At 44.3% G+C, this 26,160-nt stretch overlaps 1 long non-coding RNA gene across 1 annotated transcript; it reads right to left on the reverse strand.

Annotated features, from left to right (window-relative positions):
* Positions 1 to 2,628: 2,628 nt before the first annotated feature.
* Positions 2,629 to 15,141, reverse strand: LOC123732544 (uncharacterized). Its single transcript, XR_006763210.1, has 2 exons — positions 15,097 to 15,141; positions 2,629 to 3,308 (listed from the first exon to the last, which is right to left on the reverse strand). It is a non-coding gene; the product is annotated as an uncharacterized lncRNA (long non-coding RNA).
* Between the last annotated feature and the right edge of the window lie 11,019 nt (positions 15,142 to 26,160).

Below are 26,160 nucleotides of genomic sequence, written 5' to 3' on the forward strand. Positions count from 1 at the left end.
GGGGCCCCTCAGCGGTGCGTGCTCAGTCCCCTCCTGTACTCCCTGTTCACTCATGACTGCATTGCCAGGCACGACTCCAACACCATCATTAAATTTGCTGATGACACAACAGTGGTAGGCCTGATCACCGACAACAATGAGACAGCCGATAGGGAGGAGGTCAGAGACCTGACCGTGTGGTGCCAGGACACCAACCTCTCCCTCAATGTGATCAAGACAAAGGAGATGATTGTGGACTACAGGAAAAAGAAGACAGAGCATGCCCCCATTCTCATAGAAGGGGCTGCAGTGAAGCAGGTTGAGAGCTTCAAGTTCAAAAAACAGCTTCTACCCCAAAGCCATAAGACTCCTGAACATCTAGTCAAACGGCCACCCAGACTATTCACATTGCCCCCCCTCTCCACACCACTGCCACTCTCTGTTGTCATCTATGCATAGTCACTTTAATTAACTCTAAGTTCATGTACATACTACCTCAACTAACCGGTGTCCCCGCACATTGACTCTGTACCGGCACCCCCTGTATATATTGTTATTTTTTACTGCTGCTCTTTAATAACTTGTTACTTTTAAATCTTATTCTTTCCGTATTTTCTTGAAACTGCACTTTTGGTTAGGGGGTCGTAAGCATTTCACTGTAAGGTTGTATTCAGCGAATGTGACATACATAATTTGATTTGTTTGACCTCAGTCTGTACATTAGGGTTAGTGATACAGTGATCTGGACCTACCTCAGTCTGTACATCAGGGTTAGTGATACAGTGATCTGGACCTACCTCAGTCTGTACATTAGGGTTAGTGATACAGTGATATGGACCTACCTCAGTCTGTACATTAGGGTTAGTGATACAGTGATCTGGACCTACCTCAATCTGTACATTAGGGTTAGTGATACAGTGATCTGGGCCTACCTCAGTCTGTACATTACTTCCCTGGGTCCAGATACAGCTCTACCTAAAGTACATACAGATTTAATTTGTTAAAGTGTCAACATGTAACTTTTTGGGTGACCCGACCAAAATCACATAGAAGTGAAAGTTATAGATCTGTTATTCTACTTTAAAGCAGGTCTAAGTAGACAGCATCTGGAATGACCTTCTGACCTGTCTGTCTGTCTGTCTGTCTTATACTGAAAAAAATATATATTTTAGGTGAGAAGTAGGCATTGGTCTTTAGCCGAAAAAGAAAGGAAATTCACATGAGCACCACTGTCACGTCCTGACCATAGTAAGTTGTTATTTTCTATGGTATAGTAGGTCATAGTGTGACAGGGGGTGTTTGTCTATGTTTTGTATTTCTATGTTCAGTTTCTAGTTTTGTATTTCTATGTTGGTTTTGTTTGGTATGATCTCCAATTAGAGGCAGCTGGTCGTCGTTGTCTCTAATTGGAGGTCATATTTAAGCTGATGTTTGTCCCACCTGTTTTTGTGAGTGATTATATTTTGTGAGTAGTGTTTGTTTCTCCTCTGCATCACGGTTTGTTGTTTTGTCTATTCAGTTATTTATGTATTGCATTAAGTTTCACAGTCTAAATAAATATGTGGAACTACAAACACGCTGCATTTTGGTCCGCTCCTTCCGACAGCCGTGACAACCAAAATGCCTTCTACACCCATGCTCTACCAAGGTTTTCCAGCACACAGATTTCACCTACTATGGTAGCTATGTTTGGTCTATTGTACTTCAAACAATGTGGAGGCAGGTTGCTTAGGATTCAAACCTTTTCTGTTGGTGCTAACACCACCAGAAATTTCTAAACCCAGAGGCACAATATCGCCAGACTTTGGGTAATGGTTGTGAAACAGACCAATGAGACCAGGCCGGGTTTTGGGGTTAGAGAAGTCAAAAAGAGAAGTGAAACATTCTTCTTTAGTTGTTCATTTTCTAGAAATATAAAGGCACAACCTAGATTAGAGACAATGTCTTCAGTAGTGGAACATGTTATTACTCCACTAGATTAGAGACAATGTCTTCAGTAGTGGAACATGTTACTACTCCACTAGATTAGAGCCAATGTCTTCAGTAGTGGAACATGTTATTACTCCACTAGATTAGAGACAATGTCTTCAGTAGTGGAACATGTTATTACTCCAACCTAGATTAGAGACAATGTCTTCAGTAGTGGAACATGTTATTACTCCACTAGATTAGAGACAATGTCTTCAGTAGTGGAACATGTTATTACTCCACTAGATTAGAGCCAATGTCTTCAGTAGTGGAACATGTTATTACTCCACTAGATTAGAGACAATGTCTTCAGTAGTGGAACATGTTATTACTCCACTAGATTAGAGACAATGTCTTCAGTAGTGGAACATGTTACTCCTCCAACCTAGATTAGAGCCAATGTCTTCAGTAGTGGAACATGTTATTACTCCACTAGATTAGAGACAATGTCTTCAGTAGTGGAACATGTTATTACTCCACTAGATTAGAGACAATGTCTTCAGTAGTGGAACATGTTATTACTCCAACCTAGATTAGAGACAATGTCTTCAGTAGTGGAACATGTTATTACTCCAACCTAGATTAGAGACAATGTCTTCAGTAGTGGAACATGTTATTACTCCAACCTAGATTAGAGACAATGTCTTCAGTAGTGGAACATGAAAGTGACAAACTGACACATTTTCTAACACATTTTAGGAAGCTTTATTTGACAAGTTAGCAACCATACAATGGTGTTGCTCAAGCTAAACACACACAATGACATTATAGAAAAATACAATTTCCAATTTCACATGAACAAACAGAATTTAACAGAGCAGCTCAATATAAAACACATTGAAACCTTTACATCATTCATCATGGACATAACACTACAACGTTCCTTCTGTTAGTAGTAATGAAGCCTTTACATCATTCATCATGGACATAACAGTACAACTTTCCTTCTGTTAGTAGTAATGAAGCCTTTACATCATTCATCATGGACATAACACTACAACTTTCCTTCTGTTAGTAGTAATGAAGCCTTTACAACTGATACTGTCAGCTGGTTCCAGTCAGTGGTGTCTGTATGTTCTCATGATATACTGACTCTAACTCTGTTGATGGAGGTCAAGGCTGCAGCGTCTAAAGAGAAGTGTATGATAAACTGACTCTAAGTCTGTTGTGGAAACTTCACACCTCTCTGTTGCTGATACTGTTGGAGGTCAAGGCCGCAGTTGGTTACGAAAAGGGAAGGAGGGAGAGAGAATATAAGAGAAAGGGGAAGTAAGAGATGGACTGACAGGGTTGTGGTTATTCACCGCTGCTGAAGACAGCATCTTTTTCCATCCACCATGACGTTCTGATGAACAGGGTCACTAGGTAAAGAGATAGGAGAGAGAGATGAGTGAGGGACAGAGGAGCTGATCCAGTCTACTACAGCGAAGACCATCAACACCACTAGAACATTTATACACCCCAACAGGTCTCAGTGTTTAATGTGTAGTTAGATACAGTTACACACCCCAATCTGTCTCTGTGTGTGTCTGTGTGCGTCTCTTTCCGGTGTGGCTCAGTTGGTAGAGAATGGCATTTGCAATGCCAGGGTTGTGGGTTTGATTCCCACGGAGGACCAGTACAGGAAAAAGTACAATAATGTATCAACTCACTACTGTAAGTCTCTCTGGACAAGAGCTAAATGACCTAAACATACATGTGAAATGTGTGACAGAGGGACAGAGGTGTTAAACAATGGGTGATGTTGTTCACATACAGCTATAACCTCAAACAGACACAGATCTCCTGCTCTGATAAGTATCTATATGTGGTGGGGTGGAGACAGCCTCTATTTTTACTAATGCTTTCAGTTGGAAGGACATTTGGCTTGATGACTTTGGGTATTTTGAGCATCATGTTATACTGTTTAAATGTCAGCCACCAGACCAGAGCATCATGTTATACTGTTTAAATGTCAGCCACCAGACCAGAGCATCATGTTATACTGTTTAAATGTCAGTCAGCAGTGCTGGCCATAACCCTCTTCAAAACAGTTTATCAATTGCATTTCAATTATCCAACCTTCCAATTCTTTGAGAAGTGTAACAGACTCTAGAATAGCCTGCCAGAGAACCTGAGGGGGACCAAGAGCCATGGAGAGGCATCCTCTAGTTACTATGTCCCCAGCCTTTAGTTACTATGTCCCCAGCCTTTAGTTACTATGTCCCCAGCCTTTAGTTACTATGGCCCCAGCCTTTAGTTACTATGTCCCCAGCCTTTAGTTACTATGCCCCCAGCCTTTAGTTACTATGGGCCCCCAGCCTTTAGTTACTATGGGCCCCCAGCCTTTAGTTACTATGCCCCCAGCCTTTAGTTACTATGCCCCCAGCCTTTAGTTACTATGGGCCCCCAGCCTTTAGTTACTATGCCCCCAGCCTTTAGTTACTATGCCCCCAGCCTTTAGTTACTATGTTCCCAGCCTTTAGTTACTATGTCCCCAGCCTTTAGTTACTATGGGCCCCCAGCCTTTAGTTACTATGCCCCCAGCCTTTAGTTACTATGCCCCCAGCCTTTAGTTACTATGTCCCCAGCCTTTAGTTACTATGGGCCCCCAGCCTTTAGTTACTATGGCCCCAGCCTTTAGTTACTATGGGCCCCCAGCCTTTAGTTACTATGGCCCCAGCCTTTAGTTACTATGCCCCCAGCCTTTAGTTACTATGGCCCCAGCCTTTAGTTACTATGGGTCCCCAGCCTTTAGTTACTATGTCCCCAGCCTTTAGTTACTATCTCCCCAGCATTTAGTTACTATGGCCCCAGCCTTTAGTTACTATGGGCCCCCAGCCTTTAGTTACTATGCCCCAGCCTTTAGTTACTATGCCCCCAGCCTTTAGTTACTATGCCCCCAGCCTCTAGTTACTATGCCCCCAGCCTTTAGTTACTATGCCCCCAGCCTTCAGTTACTATGCCCCCAGCCTTTAGTTACTATGCCCCCAGCCTCTAGTTACTATGCCCCCAGCCTTTAGTTACTATGCCCCCAGCCTCTAGTTACTATGTCCCCAGCCTTTAGTTACTATGTCCCCAGCCTTTAGTTACTATGGGCCCCCAGCCTTTAGTTACTATGGCCCCAGCCTTTAGTTACTATGGCCCCAGCCTTTAGTTACTATGGGCCCCCAGCCTTTAGTTACTATGGCCCCAGCCTTTAGTTACTATGCCCCCAGCCTTTAGTTACTATGGGCCCCCAGCCTTTAGTTACTATGGCCCCAGCCTTTAGTTACTATGTCCCCAGCCTTTAGTTACTATGGCCCCAGCCTTTAGTTACTATGGGCCCCCAGCCTTTAGTTACTATGCCCCCAGCCTTTAGTTACTATGCCCCCAGCCTTTAGTTACTATGCCCCCAGCCTCTAGTTACTATGCCCCCAGCCTTTAGTTACTATGCCCCCAGCCTTTAGTTACTATGCCCCCAGCCTTTAGTTACTATGGCCCCAGCCTTTAGTTACTATGTCCCCACTCTTTAGTTACTATGCCCCCAGCCTCTAGTTACTATGTCCCCAGCCTCTAGTTACTATGGCCCCAGCCTTTAGTTACTATGTCCCCAGCCTTTAGTTACTATGCCCCCCAGCCTTTAGTTACTATGGCCCCAGCCTTTAGTTACTATGGGCCCCCAGCCTTTAGTTACTATGCCCCCAGCCTTTAGTTACTATGCCCCCAGCCTTTAGTTACTATGCCCCCAGCCTTTAGTTACTATGCCCCCAGCCTTTAGTTACTATGTTCCCAGCCTTTAGTTACTATGTCCCCAGCCTTTAGTTACTATGGGCTCCCAGCCTTTAGTTACTATGCCCCCAGCCTTTAGTTACTATGCCCCCAGCCTTTAGTTACTATGTCCCCAGCCTTTAGTTACTATGGGCCCCCAGCCTTTAGTTACTATGGCCCCAGCCTTTAGTTACTATGGGCCCCCAGCCTTTAGTTACTATGGCCCCAGCCTTTAGTTACTATGGGCCCCCAGCCTTTAGTTACTATGGCCCCAGCCTTTAGTTACTATGCCCCCAGCCTTTAGTTACTATGGCCCCAGCCTTTAGTTACTATGGGTCCCCAGCCTTTAGTTACTATGTCCCCAGCCTTTAGTTACTATGCCCCCAGCCTTTAGTTACTATGGGCCCCCAGCCTTTAGTTACTATGGCCCCAGCCTTTAGTTACTATGCCCCCAGCCTTTAGTTACTATGGCCCCAGCCTTTAGTTACTATGGGTCCCCAGCCTTTAGTTACTATGTCCCCAGCCTTTAGTTACTATGTCCCCAGCTTTTAGTTACTATGGCCCCAGCCTTTAGTTACTATGGGCCCCCAGCCTTTAGTTACTATGCCCCCAGCCTTTAGTTACTATGCCCCCAGCCTTTAGTTACTATGCCCCCAGCCTCTAGTTACTATGCCCCCAGCCTTTAGTTACTATGCCCCCAGCCTTCAGTTACTATGCCCCCAGCCTTTAGTTACTATGCCCCCAGCCTCTAGTTACTATGCCCCCAGCCTTTAGTTACTATGCCCCCAGCCTCTAGTTACTATGTCCCCAGCCTTTAGTTACTATGTCCCCAGCCTTTAGTTACTATGGGCCCCCAGCCTTTAGTTACTATGGCCCCAGCCTTTAGTTACTATGGGCCCCCAGCCTTTAGTTACTATGGCCCCAGCCTTTAGTTACTATGCCCCCAGCCTTTAGTTACTATGGGCCCCCAGCCTTTAGTTACTATGCCCCCAGCCTTTATTTACTATGCCCCCAGCCTTTAGTTACTATGTCCCCAGCCTTTAGTTACTATGGGCCCCCAGCCTTTAGTTACTATGGCCCCAGCCTTTAGTTTCTATGGGCCCCCAGCCTTTAGTTACTATGGCCCCAGCCTTTAGTTACTATGCCCCCAGCCTTTAGTTACTATGGCCCCAGCCTTTAGTTACTATGGGTCCCCAGCCTTTAGTTACTATGTCCCCAGCCTTTAGTTACTATGTCCCCAGCCTTTAGTTACTATGGCCCCAGCCTTTAGTTACTATGGGCCCCCAGCCTTTAGTTACTATGCCCCCAGCCTTTAGTTACTATGCCCCCAGCCTTTAGTTACTATGCCCCCAGCCTCTAGTTACTATGCCCCCAGCCTTTAGTTACTATGCCCCCAGCCTTTAGTTACTATGCCCCCAGCCTTTAGTTACTATGGCCCCAGCCTTTAGTTACTATGTCCCCAGCCTTTAGTTACTATGCCCCGAGCCTCTAGTTACTATGTCCCCAGCCTCTAGTTACTATGGCCCCAGCCTTTAGTTACTATGTCCCCAGCCTTTAGTTACTATGCCCCCAGCCTTTAGTTACTATGGCCCCAGCCTTTAGTTACTATGGGCCCCCAGCCTTTAGTTACTATGCCCCCAGCCTTTAGTTACTATGCCCCCAGCCTTTAGTTACTATGCCCCCAGCCTTTAGTTACTATGCTCCCAGCCTTTAGTTACTATGCCCCCAGCCTTTAGTTACTATGTTCCCAGCCTTTAGTTACTATGTCCCCAGCCTTTAGTTACTATGGGCCCCCAGCCTTTAGTTACTATGCCCCCAGCCTTTAGTTACTATGCCCCCAGCCTTTAGTTACTATGTCCCCAGCCTTTAGTTACTATGTCCCCAGCCTTTAGTTACTATGTCCCCAGCTTTTAGTTACTATGGCCCCAGCCTTTAGTTACTATGGGCCCCCAGCCTTTAGTTACTATGCCCCCAGCCTTTAGTTACTATGCCCCCAGCCTTTAGTTACTATGCCCCAGCCTCTAGTTACTATGCCCCCAGCCTTTAGTTACTATGCCCCCAGCCTTCAGTTACTATGCCCCCAGCCTTTAGTTACTATGCCCCCAGCCTCTAGTTACTATGCCCCCAGCCTTTAGTTACTATGCCCCCAGCCTCTAGTTACTATGTCCCCAGCCTTTAGTTACTATGTCCCCAGCCTTTAGTTACTATGGGCCCCCAGCCTTTAGTTACTATGGCCCCAGCCTTTAGTTACTATGGGCCCCCAGCCTTTAGTTACTATGGCCCCAGCCTTTAGTTACTATGCCCCCAGCCTTTAGTTACTATGGGCCCCCAGCCTTTAGTTACTATGCCCCCAGCCTTTAGTTACTATGCCCCCAGCCTTTAGTTACTATGTCCCCAGCCTTTAGTTACTATGGGCCCCCAGCCTTTAGTTACTATGGCCCCAGCCTTTAGTTACTATGGGCCCCCAGCCTTTAGTTACTATGGCCCCAGCCTTTAGTTACTATGCCCCCAGCCTTTAGTTACTATGGCCCCAGCCTTTAGTTACTATGGGTCCCCAGCCTTTAGTTACTATGTCCCCAGCCTTTAGTTACTATGTCCCCAGCCTTTAGTTACTATGGCCCCAGCCTTTAGTTACTATGGGCCCCTAGCCTTTAGTTACTATGCCCCCAGCCTTTAGTTACTATGCCCCCAGCCTTTAGTTACTATGCCCCCAGCCTCTAGTTACTATGCCCCCAGCCTTTAGTTACTATGCCCCCAGCCTTCAGTTACTATGCCCCCAGCCTTTAGTTACTATGCCCCCAGCCTCTAGTTACTATGCCCCCAGCCTTTAGTTACTATGTCCCCAGCCTTTAGTTACTATGTCCCCAGCCTTTAGTTACTATGTCCCCAGCCTCTAGTTACTATGGCCCCAGCCTTTAGTTACTATGCCCCCATCCTTTAGTTACTATGCCCCCAGCCTTTAGTTACTATGCCCCCAGCCTTTAGTTACTATGCCCCCAGCCTTTAGTTACTATGTCCCCAGCCTTTAGTTACTATGCCCCCAGCCTTTAGTTACTATGCCCCCAGCCTTTAGTTACTATGGGCCCCCAGCCTTTAGTTACTATGCCCCCAGCCTTTAGTTACTATGGGCCCCCAGCCTTTAGTTACTATGCCCACACCCTTTAGTTACTTTGCCCCCAGCCTTTAGTTACTATGTCCCCAGCCTTTAGTTACTATGCCCCCAGCCTTTAGTTACTATGCCCCCAGCCTTTAGTTACTATGTCCCCAGCCTTTAGTTACTATGCCCCCAGCCTTTAGTTACTATTTCCCCAGCCTTTAGTTACTATGTCCCCAGCCTTTAGTTACTATGCCCCCAGCCTTTAGTTACTATGTCCCCAGCCTTTAGTTACTATGCCCCCAGCCTTTAGTTACTATGCCCCCAGCCTTTAGTTACTATGCCCCCAGCCTTTAGTTACTATGTCCCCAGCCTTTAGTTACTATGCCCCCAGCCTTTAGTTACTATGCCCCCAGCCTTTAGTTACTATGCCCCCAGCCTTTAGTTACTATGTCCCCAGCCTTTAGTTACTATGTCCCCAGCCTTTAGTTACTATGCCCCCAGCCTTTAGTTACTATGCCCCCAGCCTTTAGTTACTATGCCCCCAGCCTTTAGTTACTATGCCCCCAGCCTTTAGTTACTATGCCCCCAGCCTCTGGAATAACCTGCCAGAGAACCTGAGGGGGGCTGAAACTGTGGACATATTTAAAAACGATATGTAGCTTTGCTTTTCCTCAGGTTCTTTTTAGTCATTCAGTTTTAATTGTTTTTATTTAGTTTCTTATCCTCTTATGTTTGTTGTGTAGTAAATATTTTTGTCACGTCCTGACCAGTATTAGGGATTATTTGTTATTGTAGTTTGGTCAGGACGTGGCAGAGGGTATTTGTTGTATGTGGTCTGGGGGTTATGTGTAGGTTAGAGGGGCGTTGTATTTATGTGTTCCGGGGTTTGGGTGTATGTTCTGGTTTTTGGTTTTCTAGGGGTTTTCTAGTTTGTGTATTTCTGTGTTGGTCTGTGTGGCTCTCGATCAGGAACAGCTGTACATCGTTGTTCCTGATTGAGAGTCATATTTAGGGAGCTTGTTTTTCACCTGGTTGATTGTGGGTAATTGTATTTGCACTGCTGTTTGTTTAGAAAATCTGTTAGCTGTCGTTCTGTTTCTTGTTTTTCCCGTTACTCACTTTAAATAATAAAAAAAGTATGAGTATTCACGTACCCGCTGCGCCTTGGTCTAATCTCTACGACAGCCGTGACAATTTTAGTTTACATTTTCATAGTTTTCTATATTTTTTCCTGTGAAGCACATTGTGTTGCATTCCATGTCTCTCTCTCACACTGTAACACACAACACAACCTCACAATGCTACATGCTGCAAGCTACTTACTGACAGATACAAGGCCTCTGGGTAGAGTGGGTTGGGTGTTATACTGACAGATATAAGGCCTCTGGGTAGAGTGGGTTGGGTGTTATACTGACAGATACAAGGCCTCTGGGTAGAGCGGGTTGGGTGTTATACTGACAGATATAAGGCCTCTGGGTAGAGTGGGTTGGGTGTTATACTGACAGATACAAGGCCTCTGGGTATAGTGGGTTGGGTGTTATACTGTCAGATACAAGGCCTCTGGGTAGAGTGGGTTGGGTGTTATACTGACAGATACAAGGCCTCTGGGTAGAGCGGGTTGGGTGTTATACTGACAGATACAAGGCCTCTGGGTAGAGCGGGTTGGGTGTTATACTGACAGATACAAGACCTCTGGGTGCAGTGGGTTGGGTACAAGGAAGACAGACAGAGTAGTTCAGAAGAGCTGGTAGAGCATGCTACATCATTCATAACAAACACAACATGCTACATCATTCACAACAAACACAACATGCTACATCATTCATAACAAACACAACACGCTACATCATTAATAACACAACATGCCACATCATTCATAACAAACACAACATGCTACATCATTCATAACAAACACAACATGCTACATCATTCATAACAAACACAACATGCTACATCATTCATAACACAACATCCTACATCATTCATAACACAACATGCTACATCATTCATAACAAACACAACATGCTACATCATTCATAACAAACACAACATGCTACATCATTCACAACACAACATGCTACATCATTCATAACAAACACAACATGCTACATCATTCATAACAAACACAACATGCTACATCATTCATAACAAACACAACATGCTACATCATTCATAACACAACATGCTACATCATTCATAACACAACATGCTACATCATTCATAACAAACACAACATGCTACATCATTCATAACAAACACAACATGCTACATCATTCATTACACAACATGCTACTTAATTCATAACAAACTCAACAAGCTACGTCATTCATAACACAACATGCTACATCATTCATAACACAACATGATACATCATTATTAACAAACACAACATGCTACATAATTCACAACACAACATGCTACATCCTTCATAACACAACATGCTACATCATTCATAACAAACACAACATGCTACATCATTCATAACACAACATGCTATGTCATTCATCATGTAATATACTACATCATTCATAACACAACATGATACATCATTCATAACACAACATGCTACATCATTCATAACACAACACGCTACATCATTATTAACAAACACAACATGCTACATCATTCACAACACAACATGCTACATCCTTCATAACACAACATGCTACATCATTCATAACAAACACAACATGCTACATCATTCATAACACAACATACTATGTCATTCATCATATAACATGCTACATCATTCATAACACAACATGCTACACCGTTCATAACAAACACAACGTACAACATCATTCATGATTGGGGCATCATTGAATATAAGAATTTGTTCTTAACTGACTTGCCTAGGTAAATAAAGGTAAATTAAAACATATATAAAAAATTCATAACATGCTCCATTGTTCATAGACTGTCAGATTGCCTGATGTAACAGAGGCTGAATGAAGGTGTGACCTTCAAGCAAAAATTAAAGCAGGAAGCACCAGCGACTAGATCAATCAAAAAGTGGTCAGATGAAGCTATGCTACAGGACGGTTTTGATAGCACAGACTAGAATATGTTCCGGGATTCCTCCAATGGCATCGATGATGTCCTTCCCACAGTGACTGTATGTACATACCCCAACCAGAAGCCACGGATTACAGGCAGCATCCACACTGAGCTAAAGGCTAGAGTGGCCGCTTTCAAGAAGCGGGACTCTAACCTGGAAGCTTACAAGAAATCCCGCTATGCCCTCCGACGAACCATCAAAAAGGCAAAGAGGCAATACAGGACTAAGATCGAGTTGTACTACACCAGCTCTGACGCTTGTTGGATGTGGCAGGGCCTGCAAACCATTACAGACTACAAAGGGAAGCACAGCTGAAAGCTGCCCAGTGACACCAGCCTACTGGACGACCGAAACTACTTCTATGCTCGCTTCGAGGCAAAAAACACTAAAACATGCATAAGAGCACCAGCTGTACCGGAAGACTGTGTGATCACGCTTTCCACAGCCGATGTGAGTAAGACCTTCAAACAGGTCAACATTCACAAGGCCACAGGGCCAGATGGATTACCAGGATGTGTACTGCGAGCATGCGCTGACCAACTAGCAAGTGTCTTTACTGACATTTTCAACCTCTGAGTCTGTAATACCATCATGTTTGGGACGCTATCGTCCCACTCACCGTGCAGCCAGTGAAAAATCAGAGCGGGGGTGGTGATGGAGAGTGACCGCGTTATGTTAGGACAGTACATAGACAAAAAATTACACACAGCCATTTTCAATGCAAGGACAAGCGTCACCAAAAGCAGAAAACCAGCTAAAATTATGTACTAACCTTTGACGATCTTCATCAGATGACACTCCTAGGACATTATGTTAGACAAAACATGCATTTTTTGTTCTATCAAGTTCATATTTATATCCAAAAACCCAATTTTACATTGACGCGTGACGTTCAGAAAATGTATTTCCCCCAAAACTTTCGGTGAATTAGCACAACAATTTACAAAAATACTCATTATAAACGTTGATAAAATATTAAACTGTTATTCAAAGAATTATAGATTAACATCTCCTGAATGCAACCGCGTTGACAGATTTCAAAATAACTTTACTGGGAAAGCACACTTTGCAATAATCTGTGTACGGGGCTCAGAAAAATACATCAGGCAATTACAGATACCCGCCATTTTGGAGTCATCTAAATGCATAAATAGCATTAGAAATATTCACTTACCTTTAATAATCTTCATCAGAAGGCACTTCCAGGAATCCCAGGTCCACAATAAATGTTGTTTTGTTCGATAAAGATCATAATTTATGTCCAAATAACTCCTTGTTGTTAACTCCTTGTTGTAAGCTACTCCAAGTGTAGGAAGCGTGAGGAAAATGTCACAACGAAAAGTCAAAAAAAGTTCTGTTTACGTTCGTTCAAACATGTCAAACGTTGTAAAGCATCAATCTTTAGGGCCTTTAGAACGTGAAAATTCAGTAATGTTCCAACCGGACGATTCCATCGTCTTGAAAAACGTTTTGGAACACAGCTAACTCTCGCATGAATGCGCGCCAATTAACTGATGTCCTTCCCTGGGTCACCAACTTCCCAGCCTTCTTGTTGGCTCTCTGTTCACCATAGAATCCTCAAACAACTTTCTAAAGACTGTTGACATCTAGTGGAAGCCTTAGGAAGTGCAAAATGAAACCTAACTCACTGTGTGTTCGATTGGCAATGACTTGAAAAAAACTACAGGCACCAGATTTTCATTTCCTGGTTGTATTTTTCTCAGGTTTTTGCCTGCCATATGAGTTCTGTTATACTCACAGACACCATTCAAACAGTTTTAGAAACTTCAAAGTGTTTTCTATCCAAATCTACTAATAATATGCATATTCTAGTTTCTGGGCCAGAGTAGTAACCTGTTTAAATTGGGTACGTTTTTCATCCGGACGTGAAAATACTGCCCCCTAGCCCAGACTTAAGCAGACCACCATAGTGACTGTGGCCAAGAACACTAAACAAACCTGCCTAAATGACTCCATTCCTGCCAGCACTCACGTCTGTAGCCATGAAGTGCTTTGAAAGGCTGGTCATGGCTCACATCAACACCATCATCCCAGAAACCCTAGACCCACTCGAGTTTGCATACAGCACCAACAGATCCACAGATGATGCAGTCTCTATTGCACTCCACACTGCCCTTTCCCACCTGGACAAAAGGAACACCTATGTGAGAATGCTGTTCATTGACTACAGCTCAGAATTCAACACCATAGTGCCCTCAAAGCTCATCAATAAGCTAATGACACTGGGACTAAACACCTCCCTCTGCAACTGGATCCTGGACTTCCTGACGTGTCACCCCCAGGTGTTAAGGGTAGTAACAACACATCCGCCACGTTGTTCCTCAACACGGGGGGCCCCTCAGCGGTGCGTGCTCAGTCCCCTCCTGTACTCCCTGTTCACTCATGACTGCATTGCCAGGCACGACTCCAACACCATCATTAAATTTGCTGATGACACAACAGTGGTAGGCCTGATCACCGACAACAATGAGACAGCCGATAGGGGAGGAGGTCAGAGACCTGACCGTGTGGTGCCAGGACACCAACCTCTCCCTCAATGTGATCAAGACAAAGGAGATGATTGTGGACTACAGGAAAAAGAAGACAGAGCATGCCCCCATTCTCATAGAAGGGGCTGCAGTGAAGCAGGTTGAGAGCTTCAAGTTCAAAAAACAGCTTCTACCCCAAAGCCATAAGACTCCTGAACATCTAGTCAAACGGCCACCCAGACTATTCACATTGCCCCCCCCCCTCTCCACACCACTGCCACTCTCTGTTGTCATCTATGCATAGTCACTTTAATTAACTCTAAGTTCATGTACATACTACCTCAACTAACCGGTGTCCCCGCACATTGACTCTGTACCGGCACCCCCTGTATATATTGTTATTTTTACTGCTGCTCTTTAATAACTTGTTACTTTTAAATCTTATTCTTTCCGTATTTTCTTGAAACTGCACTTTTGGTTAGGGGGTCGTAAGCATTTCACTGTAAGGTTGTATTCAGCGAATGTGACATACATAATTTGATTTGTTTGACCTCAGTCTGTACATTAGGGTTAGTGATACAGTGATCTGGACCTACCTCAGTCTGTACATCAGGGTTAGTGATACAGTGATCTGGACCTACCTCAGTCTGTACATTAGGGTTAGTGATACAGTGATATGGACCTACCTCAGTCTGTACATTAGGGTTAGTGATACAGTGATCTGGACCTACCTCAATCTGTACATTAGGGTTAGTGATACAGTGATCTGGGCCTACCTCAGTCTGTACATTACTTCCCTGGGTCCAGATACAGCTCTACCTAAAGTACATACAGATTTAATTTGTTAAAGTGTCAACATGTAACTTTTTTGGGTGACCCGACCAAAATCACATAGAAGTGAAAGTTATAGATCTGTTATTCTACTTTAAAGCAGGTCTAAGTAGACAGCATCTGGAATGACCTTCTGACCTGTCTGTCTGTCTGTCTGTCTTATACTGAAAAAAATATATATTTTAGGTGAGAAGTAGGCATTGGTCTTTAGCCGAAAAAGAAAGGAAATTCACATGAGCACCACTGTCACGTCCTGACCATAGTAAGTTGTTATTTTCTATGGTATAGTAGGTCATAGTGTGACAGGGGGTGTTTGTCTATGTTTTGTATTTCTATGTTCAGTTTCTAGTTTTGTATTTCTATGTTGGTTTTGTTTGGTATGATCTCCAATTAGAGGCAGCTGGTCGTCGTTGTCTCTAATTGGAGGTCATATTTAAGCTGATGTTTGTCCCACCTGTTTTTGTGAGTGATTATATTTTGTGAGTAGTGTTTGTTTCTCCTCTGCATCACGGTTTGTTGTTTTGTCTATTCAGTTATTTATGTATTGCATTAAGTTTCACAGTCTAAATAAATATGTGGAACTACAAACACGCTGCATTTTGGTCCGCTCCTTCCGACAGCCGTGACAACCAAAATGCCTTCTACACCCATGCTCTACCAAGGTTTTCCAGCACACAGATTTCACCTACTATGGTAGCTATGTTTGGTCTATTGTACTTCAAACAATGTGGAGGCAGGTTGCTTAGGATTCAAACCTTTTCTGTTGGTGCTAACACCACCAGAAATTTCTAAACCCAGAGGCACAATATCGCCAGACTTTGGGTAATGGTTGTGAAACAGACCAATGAGACCAGGCCGGGTTTTGGGGTTGGAGAAGTCAAAAAGAGAAGTGAAACATTCTTCTTTAGTTGTTCATTTTCTAGAAATATAAAGGCACAACCTAGATTAGAGACAATGTCTTCAGTAGTGGAACATGTTACTACTCCAACCTAGATTAGAGACAATGTCTTCAGTAGTCGAACATGTTATTACTCCACTAGATTAGAGACAATGTCTTCAGTAGTGGAACATGTTATTACTCCACTAGATTAGAGACAATGTCTTCAGTAGTGGAACATGTTATTACTCCAACCTAGATTAGAGACAATGTCTTCAGTAGTGGAACATGTTATTACTCCACTAGATTAGAGCCAATGTCTTCAGTAGTGGAACATGTTATTACTCCACTAGATTAGAGACAATGTCTTCAGTAGTGGAACATGTTATTACTCCAACCTAGATTAGAGACAATGTCTTCAGTAGTGGAACATGTTATTACTCCACTAGATTAGAGACAATGTCTTCAGTAGTGGAACATGTTATTACTCCACTAGATTAGAGCCAATGTCTTCAGTAGTGGAACATGTTATTACTCCACTAGATTAGAGACAATGTCTTCAGTAGTGGAACATGTTATTACTCCAACCTAGATTAGAGACAATGTCTTCAGTAGTGGAACATGTTATTACTCCACTAGATTAGAGCCAATGTCTTCAGTAGTGGAACATGAAAGTGACAAACTGACACATTTTCTAACACATTTTAGGAAGCTTTATTTGACAAGTTAGCAACCATACAATGGTGTTGCTCAAGCTAAACACACACAATGACATTATAGAAAAATACAATTTCCAATTTCACATGAACAAACAGAATTTAACAGAGCAGCTCAATATAAAACACATTGAAACCTTTACATCATTCATCATGGACATAACACTACAACTTTCCTTCTGTTAGTAGTAATGAAGCCTTTACATCATTCATCATGGACATAACACTACAACTTTCCTTCTGTTAGTAGTAATGAAGCCTTTACATCATTCATCATGGACATAACACTACAACTTTCCTTCTGTTAGTAGTAATGAAGCCTTTACATCATTCATCATGGACACTACAACTTTCCTTCTGTTAGTAGTAATGAAGCCTTTACATCATTCATCATGGACATAACACTACAACTTTCCTTCTGTTAGTAGTAATGAAGCCTTTACATCATTCATCATGGACACTACAACTTTCCTTCTGTTAGTAGTAATGAAGCCTTTACATCATTCATCATGGACATAACACTACAACTTTCCTTCTGTTAGTAGTAATGAAGCCTTTACAACTGATACTGTCAGCTGGTTCCAGTCAGTGGTGTCTGTATGTTCTCATGATAAACTAACTCTAACTCTGTTGATGGAGGTCAAGGCTGCAGCGTCTAAAGAGAAGTGTATGATAAACTGACTCTAAGTCTGTTGTGGAAACTTCACACCTCTCTGTTGCTGATACTGTTGGAGGTCAAGGCCGCAGTTGGTTACGAAAAGGGAAGGAGGGAGAGAGAATATAAGAGAAAGGGGAAGTAAGAGATGGACTGACAGGGTTGTGGTTATTCACCGCTGCTGAAGACAGCATCTTTTTCCATCCACCATGACGTTCTGATGAACAGGGTCACTAGGTAAAGAGATAGGAGAGAGAGATGAGTGAGGGACAGAGGAGCTGATCCAGTCTACTACAGCGAAGACCATCAACACCACTAGAACATTTATACACCCCAACAGGTCTCAGTGTTTAATGTGTAGTTAGATACAGTTACACACCCCAATCTGTCTCTGTGTGTGTCTGTGTGCGTCTCTTTCCGGTGTGGCTCAGTTGGTAGAGAATGGCATTTGCAATGCCAGGGTTGTGGGTTTGATTCCCACGGAGGACCAGTACAGGAAAAAGTACAATAATGTATCAACTCACTACTGTAAGTCTCTCTGGACAAGAGCTAAATGACCTAAACATACATGTGAAATGTGTGACAGAGGGACAGAGGTGTTAAACAATGGGTGATGTTGTTCACATACAGCTATAACCTCAAACAGACACAGATCTCCTGCTCTGATAAGTATCTATATGTGGTGGGGTGGAGACAGCCTCTATTTTTACTAATGCTTTCAGTTGGAAGGACATTTGGCTTGATGACTTTGGGTATTTTGAGCATCATGTTATACTGTTTAAATGTCAGCCACCAGACCAGAGCATCATGTTATACTGTTTAAATGTCAGCCACCAGACCAGAGCATCATGTTATACTGTTTAAATGTCAGTCAGCAGTGCTGGCCATAACCCTCTTCAAAACAGTTTATCAATTGCATTTCAATTATCCAACCTTCCAATTCTTTGAGAAGTGTAACAGACTCTAGAATAGCCTGCCAGAGAACCTGAGGGGGACCAAGAGCCATGGAGAGGCATCCTCTAGTTACTATGTCCCCAGCCTTTAGTTACTATGTCCCCAGCCTTTAGTTACTATGTCCCCAGCCTTTAGTTACTATGGCCCCAGCCTTTAGTTACTATGTCCCCAGCCTTTAGTTACTATGCCCCCCAGCCTTTAGTTACTATGGGCCCCCAGCCTTTAGTTACTATGGGCCCCCAGCCTTTAGTTACTATGCCCCCAGCCTTTAGTTACTATGCCCCCAGCCTTTAGTTACTATGGGCCCCCAGCCTTTAGTTACTATGCCCCCAGCCTTTAGTTACTATGCCCCCAGCCTTTAGTTACTATGTTCCCAGCCTTTAGTTACTATGTCCCCAGCCTTTAGTTACTATGGGCCCCCCAGCCTTTAGTTACTATGCCCCCAGCCTTTAGTTACTATGCCCCCAGCCTTTAGTTACTATGTCCCCAGCCTTTAGTTACTATGGGCCCCCAGCCTTTAGTTACTATGGCCCCAGCCTTTAGTTACTATGGGCCCCCAGCCTTTAGTTACTATGGCCCCAGCCTTTAGTTACTATGCCCCCAGCCTTTAGTTACTATGGCCCCAGCCTTTAGTTACTATGGGTCCCCAGCCTTTAGTTACTATGTCCCCAGCCTTTAGTTACTATGTCCCCAGCATTTAGTTACTATGGCCCCAGCCTTTAGTTACTATGGGCCCCCAGCCTTTAGTTACTATGCCCCCAGCCTTTAGTTACTATGCCCCCAGCCTTTAGTTACTATGCCCCCAGCCTCTAGTTACTATGCCCCCAGCCTTTAGTTACTATGCCCCCAGCCTTCAGTTACTATGCCCCCAGCCTTTAGTTACTATGCCCCCAGCCTCTAGTTACTATGCCCCCAGCCTTTAGTTACTATGCCCCCCAGCCTCTAGTTACTATGTCCCCAGCCTTTAGTTACTATGTCCCCAGCCTTTAGTTACTATGGGCCCCCAGCCTTTAGTTACTATGGCCCCAGCCTTTAGTTACTATGGCCCCAGCCTTTAGTTACTATGGGCCCCCAGCCTTTAGTTACTATGGCCCCAGCCTTTAGTTACTATGCCCCCAGCCTTTAGTTACTATGGGCCCCCAGCCTTTAGTTACTATGGCCCCAGCCTTTAGTTACTATGTCCCCAGCCTTTAGTTACTATGGCCCCAGCCTTTAGTTACTATGGGCCCCCAGCCTTTAGTTACTATGCCCCCAGCCTTTAGTTACTATGCCCCCAGCCTTTAGTTACTATGCCCCCAGCCTCTAGTTACTATGCCCCCAGCCTTTAGTTACTATGCCCCCAGCCTTTAGTTACTATGCCCCCAGCCTTTAGTTACTATGGCCCCAGCCTTTAGTTACTATGTCCCCAGCCTTTAGTTACTATGCCCCCAGCCTCTAGTTACTATGTCCCCAGCCTCTAGTTACTATGGCCCCAGCCTTTAGTTACTATGTCCCCAGCCTTTAGTTACTATGCCCCCAGCCTTTAGTTACTATGGCCCCAGCCTTTAGTTACTATGGGCCCCCAGCCTTTAGTTACTATGCCCCCAGCCTTTAGTTACTATGCCCCCAGCCTTTAGTTACTATGCCCCCAGCCTTTAGTTACTATGCCCCCAGCCTTTAGTTACTATGCCCCCAGCCTTTAGTTACTATGTTCCCAGCCTTTAGTTACTATGTCCCCAGCCTTTAGTTACTATGGGCCCCCAGCCTTTAGTTACTATGCCCCCAGCCTTTAGTTACTATGCCCCCAGCCTTTAGTTACTATGTCCCCAGCCTTTAGTTACTATGGGCCCTTAGCCTTTAGTTACTATGGCCCCAGCCTTTAGTTACTATGGGCCCCCAGCCTTTAGTTACTATGGCCCCAGCCTTTAGTTACTATGGGCCCCCCAGCCTTTAGTTACTATGGCCCCAGCCTTTAGTTACTATGCCCCAGCCTTTAGTTACTATGGCCCCAGCCTTTAGTTACTATGGGTCCCCAGCCTTTAGTTACTATGTCCCCAGCCTTTAGTTACTATGTCCCCAGCTTTTAGTTACTATGGCCCCAGCCTTTAGTTACTATGGGCCCCCAGCCTTTAGTTACTATGCCCCCAGCCTTTAGTTACTATGCCCCCCAGCCTTTAGTTACTATGGCCCCAGCCTTTAGTTACTATGGGCCCCCAGCCTTTAGTTACTATGGCCCCAGCCTTTAGTTACTATGCCCCCCAGCCTTTAGTTACTATGGCCCCAGCCTTTGGTTACTATGGGTCCCCAGCCTTTAGTTACTATGTCCCCAGCCTTTAGTTACTATGTCCCCAGCTTTTAGTTACTATGGCCCCAGCCTTTAGTTACTATGGGCCCCCAGCCTTTAGTTACTATGCCCCCAGCCTTTAGTTACTATGCCCCCAGCCTTTAGTTACTATGCCCCCAGCCTCTAGTTACTATGCCCCCAGCCTTTAGTTACTATGCCCCCCAGCCTTCAGTTACTATGCCCCCAGCCTTTAGTTACTATGCCCCCAGCCTCTAGTTACTATGCCCCCAGCCTTTAGTTACTATGCCCCCAGCCTCTAGTTACTATGTCCCCAGCCTTTAGTTACTATGTCCCCAGCCTTTAGTTACTATGGGCCCCCAGCCTTTAGTTACTATGGCCCCAGCCTTTAGTTACTATGGGCCCCCAGCCTTTAGTTACTATGGCCCCAGCCTTTAGTTACTATGCCCCCAGCCTTTAGTTACTATGGGCCCCCAGCCTTTAGTTACTATGCCCCCAGCCTTTAGTTACTATGCCCCCAGCCTTTAGTTACTATGTCCTCAGCCTTTAGTTACTATGGGCCCCCAGCCTTTAGTTACTATGGCCCCAGCCTTTAGTTTCTATGGGCCCCCAGCCTTTAGTTACTATGGCACCAGCCTTTAGTTACTATGCCCCCAGCCTTTAGTTACTATGGCCCCAGCCTTTAGTTACTATGGGTCCCCAGCCTTTAGTTACTATGTCCCCAGCCTTTAGTTACTATGTCCCCAGCCTTTAGTTACTATGGCCCCAGCCTTTAGTTACTATGGGCCCCCAGCCTTTAGTTACTATGCCCCCAGCCTTTAGTTACTATGCCCCCAGCCTTTAGTTACTATGCCCCCAGCCTCTAGTTACTATGCCCCCAGCCTTTAGTTACTATGCCCCCAGCCTTTAGTTACTATGCCCCCAGCCTTTAGTTACTATGGCCCCAGCCTTTAGTTACTATGTCCCCAGCCTTTAGTTACTATGCCCCCAGCCTCTAGTTACTATGTCCCCAGCCTCTAGTTACTATGGCCCCAGCCTTTAGTTACTATGTCCCCAGCCTTTAGTTACTATGCCCCCAGCCTTTAGTTACTATGGCCCCAGCCTTTAGTTACTATGGGCCCCCAGCCTTTAGTTACTATGCCCCCAGCCTTTAGTTACTATGCCCCCAGCCTTTAGTTACTATGCCCCCAGCCTTTAGTTACTATGCTCCCAGCCTTTAGTTACTATGCCCCAGCCTTTAGTTACTATGTTCCCAGCCTTTAGTTACTATGTCCCCAGCCTTTAGTTACTATGGGCCCCCAGCCTTTAGTTACTATGCCCCCAGCCTTTAGTTACTATGCCCCCAGCCTTTAGTTACTATGTCCCCAGCCTTTAGTTACTATGGGCCCCAGCCTTTAGTTACTATGGCCCCAGCCTTTAGTTACTATGGGCCCCCAGCCTTTAGTTACTATGGCCCCAGCCTTTAGTTACTATGCCCCCAGCCTTTAGTTACTATGGCCCCAGCCTTTAGTTACTATGGGTCCCCAGCCTTTAGTTACTATGTCCCCAGCCTTTAGTTACTATGTCCCCAGCTTTTAGTTACTATGGCCCCAGCCTTTAGTTACTATGGGCCCCAGCCTTTAGTTACTATGCCCCCAGCCTTTAGTTACTATGCCCCCAGCCTTTAGTTACTATGCCCCCAGCCTCTAGTTACTATGCCCCCAGCCTTTAGTTACTATGCCCCCAGCCTTCAGTTACTATGCCCCCAGCCTTTAGTTACTATGCCCCCAGCCTCTAGTTACTATGCCCCCAGCCTTTAGTTACTATGCCCCCAGCCTCTAGTTACTATGTCCCCAGCCTTTAGTTACTATGTCCCCAGCCTTTAGTTACTATGGGCCCCCAGCCTTTAGTTACTATGGCCCCAGCCTTTAGTTACTATGGGCCCCCAGCCTTTAGTTACTATGGCCCAGCCTTTAGTTACTATGCCCCCAGCCTTTAGTTACTATGGGCCCCAGCCTTTAGTTACTATGCCCCCAGCCTTTAGTTACTATGCCCCCAGCCTTTAGTTACTATGTCCCCAGCCTTTAGTTACTATGGGCCCCCAGCCTTTAGTTACTATGGCCCCAGCCTTTAGTTACTATGGGCCCCCAGCCTTTAGTTACTATGGCCCCCAGCCTTTAGTTACTATGCCCCCAGCCTTTAGTTACTATGGCCCCAGCCTTTAGTTACTATGGGTCCCCAGCCTTTAGTTACTATGTCCCCAGCCTTTAGTTACTATGTCCCCAGCCTTTAGTTACTTATGGCCCTAGCCTTTAGTTACTATGGGCCCCTAGCCTTTAGTTACTATGCCCCCAGCCTTTAGTTACTATGCCCCCAGCCTTTAGTTACTATGCCCCCAGCCTCTAGTTACTATGCCCCCAGCCTTTAGTTACTATGCCCCCAGCCTTCAGTTACTATGCCCCCAGCCTTTAGTTACTATGCCCCCAGCCTCTAGTTACTATGCCCCCAGCCTTTAGTTACTATGTCCCCAGCCTTTAGTTACTATGTCCCCAGCCTTTAGTTACTATGTCCCCAGCCTCTAGTTACTATGGCCCCAGCCTTTAGTTACTATGCCCCCATCCTTTAGTTACTATGCCCCCAGCCTTTGGTTACTATGCCCCCAGCCTTTAGTTACTATGCCCCAGCCTTTAGTTACTATGTCCCCAGCCTTTAGTTACTATGCCCCCAGCCTTTAGTTACTATGCCCCCAGCCTTTAGTTACTATGGGCCCCCAGCCTTTAGTTACTATGCCCCCAGCCTTTAGTTACTATGGGCCCCCAGCCTTTAGTTACTATGCCCCCAGCCTTTAGTTACTATGCCCCCAGCCTTTAGTTACTATGTCCCCAGCCTTTAGTTACTATGCCCCCAGCCTTTAGTTACTACTTGCCCCCAGCCTTTAGTTACTATGTCCCCAGCCTTTAGTTACTATGCCCCAGCCTTTAGTTACTATGTCCCCAGCCTTTGAGTTACTATGTCCCCAGCCTTTAGTTACTATGCCCCAGCCTTTAGTTACTATGTCCCCAGCCTTTAGTTACTATGCCCCCAGCCTTTAGTTACTATGCCCCCAGCCTTTAGTTACTATGCCCCCAGCCTTTAGTTACTATGTCCCCAGCCTTTAGTTACTATGCCCCCAGCCTTTAGTTACTATGCCCCCAGCCTTTAGTTACTATGCCCCCAGCCTTTAGTTACTATGTCCCCAGCCTTTAGTTACTATGTCCCCAGCCTTTAGTTACTATGCCCCCAGCCTTTAGTTACTATGCCCCCAGCCTTTAGTTACTATGCCCCCAGCCTTTAGTTACTATGCCCCCAGCCTTTAGTTACTATGCCCTCAGCCTCTGGAATAACCTGCCAGAGAACCTGAGGGGGGCTGAAACTGTGGACATATTTAAAAACGATATGTAGCTTTGCTTTTCCTCAGGTTCTTTTTAGTCATTCAGTTTTAATTGTTTTTATTTAGTTTCTTATCCTCTTATGTTTGTTGTGTAGTAATATTTTTGTCACGTCCTGACCAGTATTAGGGATTATTTGTTATTGTAGTTTGGTCAGGACGTGGCAGAGGGTATTTGTTGTATGTGGTCTGGGGGTTATGTGTAGGTTAGAGGGGCGTTGTATTTATGTGTTCCGGGGTTTGGGTGTATGTTCTGGTTTTTGGTTTTCTAGGGGTTTTCTAGTTTGTGTATTTCTGTGTTGGTCTGTGTGGCTCTCGATCAGGAACAGCTGTACATCGTTGTTCCTGATTGGGAGTCATTCTTAGGGAGCTTGTTTTCACCTGGTTGATTGTGGGTAATTGTATTTGCACTGCTGTTTGTTTAGAAAATCTGTTAGCTGTCGTTCTGTTTCTTGTTTTTCCCGTTACTCACTTTAAATAATAAAAAAAGTATGAGTATTCACGTACCCGCTGCGCCTTGGTCTAATCTCTACGACAGCCGTGACAATTTTAGTTTACATTTTCATAGTTTTCTATATTTTTTCCTGTGAAGCACATTGTGTTGCATTCCATGTCTCTCTCTCACACTGTAACACACAACACAACCTCACAATGCTACATGCTGCAAGCTACTTACTGACAGATACAAGGCCTCTGGGTAGAGTGGGTTGGGTGTTATACTGACAGATATAAGGCCTCTGGGTAGAGTGGGTTGGGTGTTATACTGACAGATACAAGGCCTCTGGGTAGAGCGGGTTGGGTGTTATACTGACAGATATAAGGCCTCTGGGTAGAGTGGGTTGGGTGTTATACTGACAGATACAAGGCCTCTGGGTATAGTGGGTTGGGTGTTATACTGTCAGATACAAGGCCTCTGGGTAGAGTGGGTTGGGTGTTATACTGACAGATACAAGGCCTCTGGGTAGAGCGGGTTGGGTGTTATACTGACAGATACAAGGCCTCTGGGTAGAGCGGGTTGGGTGTTATACTGACAGATACAAGACCTCTGGGTGCAGTGGGTTGGGTACAAGGAAGACAGACAGAGTAGTTCAGAAGAGCTGGTAGAGCATGCTACATCATTCATAACAAACACAACATGCTACATCATTCACAACAAACACAACATGCTACATCATTCATAACAAACACAACACGCTACATCATTAATAACACAACATGCCACATCATTCATAACAAACACAACATGCTACATCATTCATAACAAACACAACATGCTACATCATTCATAACAAACACAACATGCTACATCATTCATAACACAACATCCTACATCATTCATAACACAACATGCTACATCATTCATAACAAACACAACATGCTACATCATTCATAACAAACACAACATGCTACATCATTCACAACACAACATGCTACATCATTCATAACAAACACAACATGCTACATCATTCATAACAAACACAACATGCTACATCATTCATAACAAACACAACATGCTACATCATTCATAACACAACATGCTACATCATTCATAACACAACATGCTACATCATTCATAACAAACACAACATGCTACATCATTCATAACAAACACAACATGCTACATCATTCATTACACAACATGCTACTTTAATTCATAACAAACTCCAACAAGCTACGTCATTCATAACACAACATGCTACATCATTCATAACACAACATGATACATCATTATTAACAAACACAACATGCTACATAATTCACAACACAACATGCTACATCCTTCATAACACAACATGCTACATCATTCATAACAAACACAACATGCTACATCATTCATAACACAACATGCTATGTCATTCATCATGTAATATACTACATCATTCATAACACAACATGATACATCATTCATAACACAACATGCTACATCATTCATAACACAACACGCTACATCATTATTAACAAACACAACATGCTACATCATTCACAACACAACATGCTACATCCTTCATAACACAACATGCTACATCATTCATAACAAACACAACATGCTACATCATTCGTAACACAACATACTATGTCATTCATCATATAACATGCTACATCATTCATAACATCAACAT

The sequence above is a fragment of the Salmo salar genome, unplaced genomic scaffold (assembly GCF_905237065.1).
Source record: "Salmo salar unplaced genomic scaffold, Ssal_v3.1, whole genome shotgun sequence".
NCBI lineage: Eukaryota > Metazoa > Chordata > Actinopteri > Salmoniformes > Salmonidae > Salmo > Salmo salar.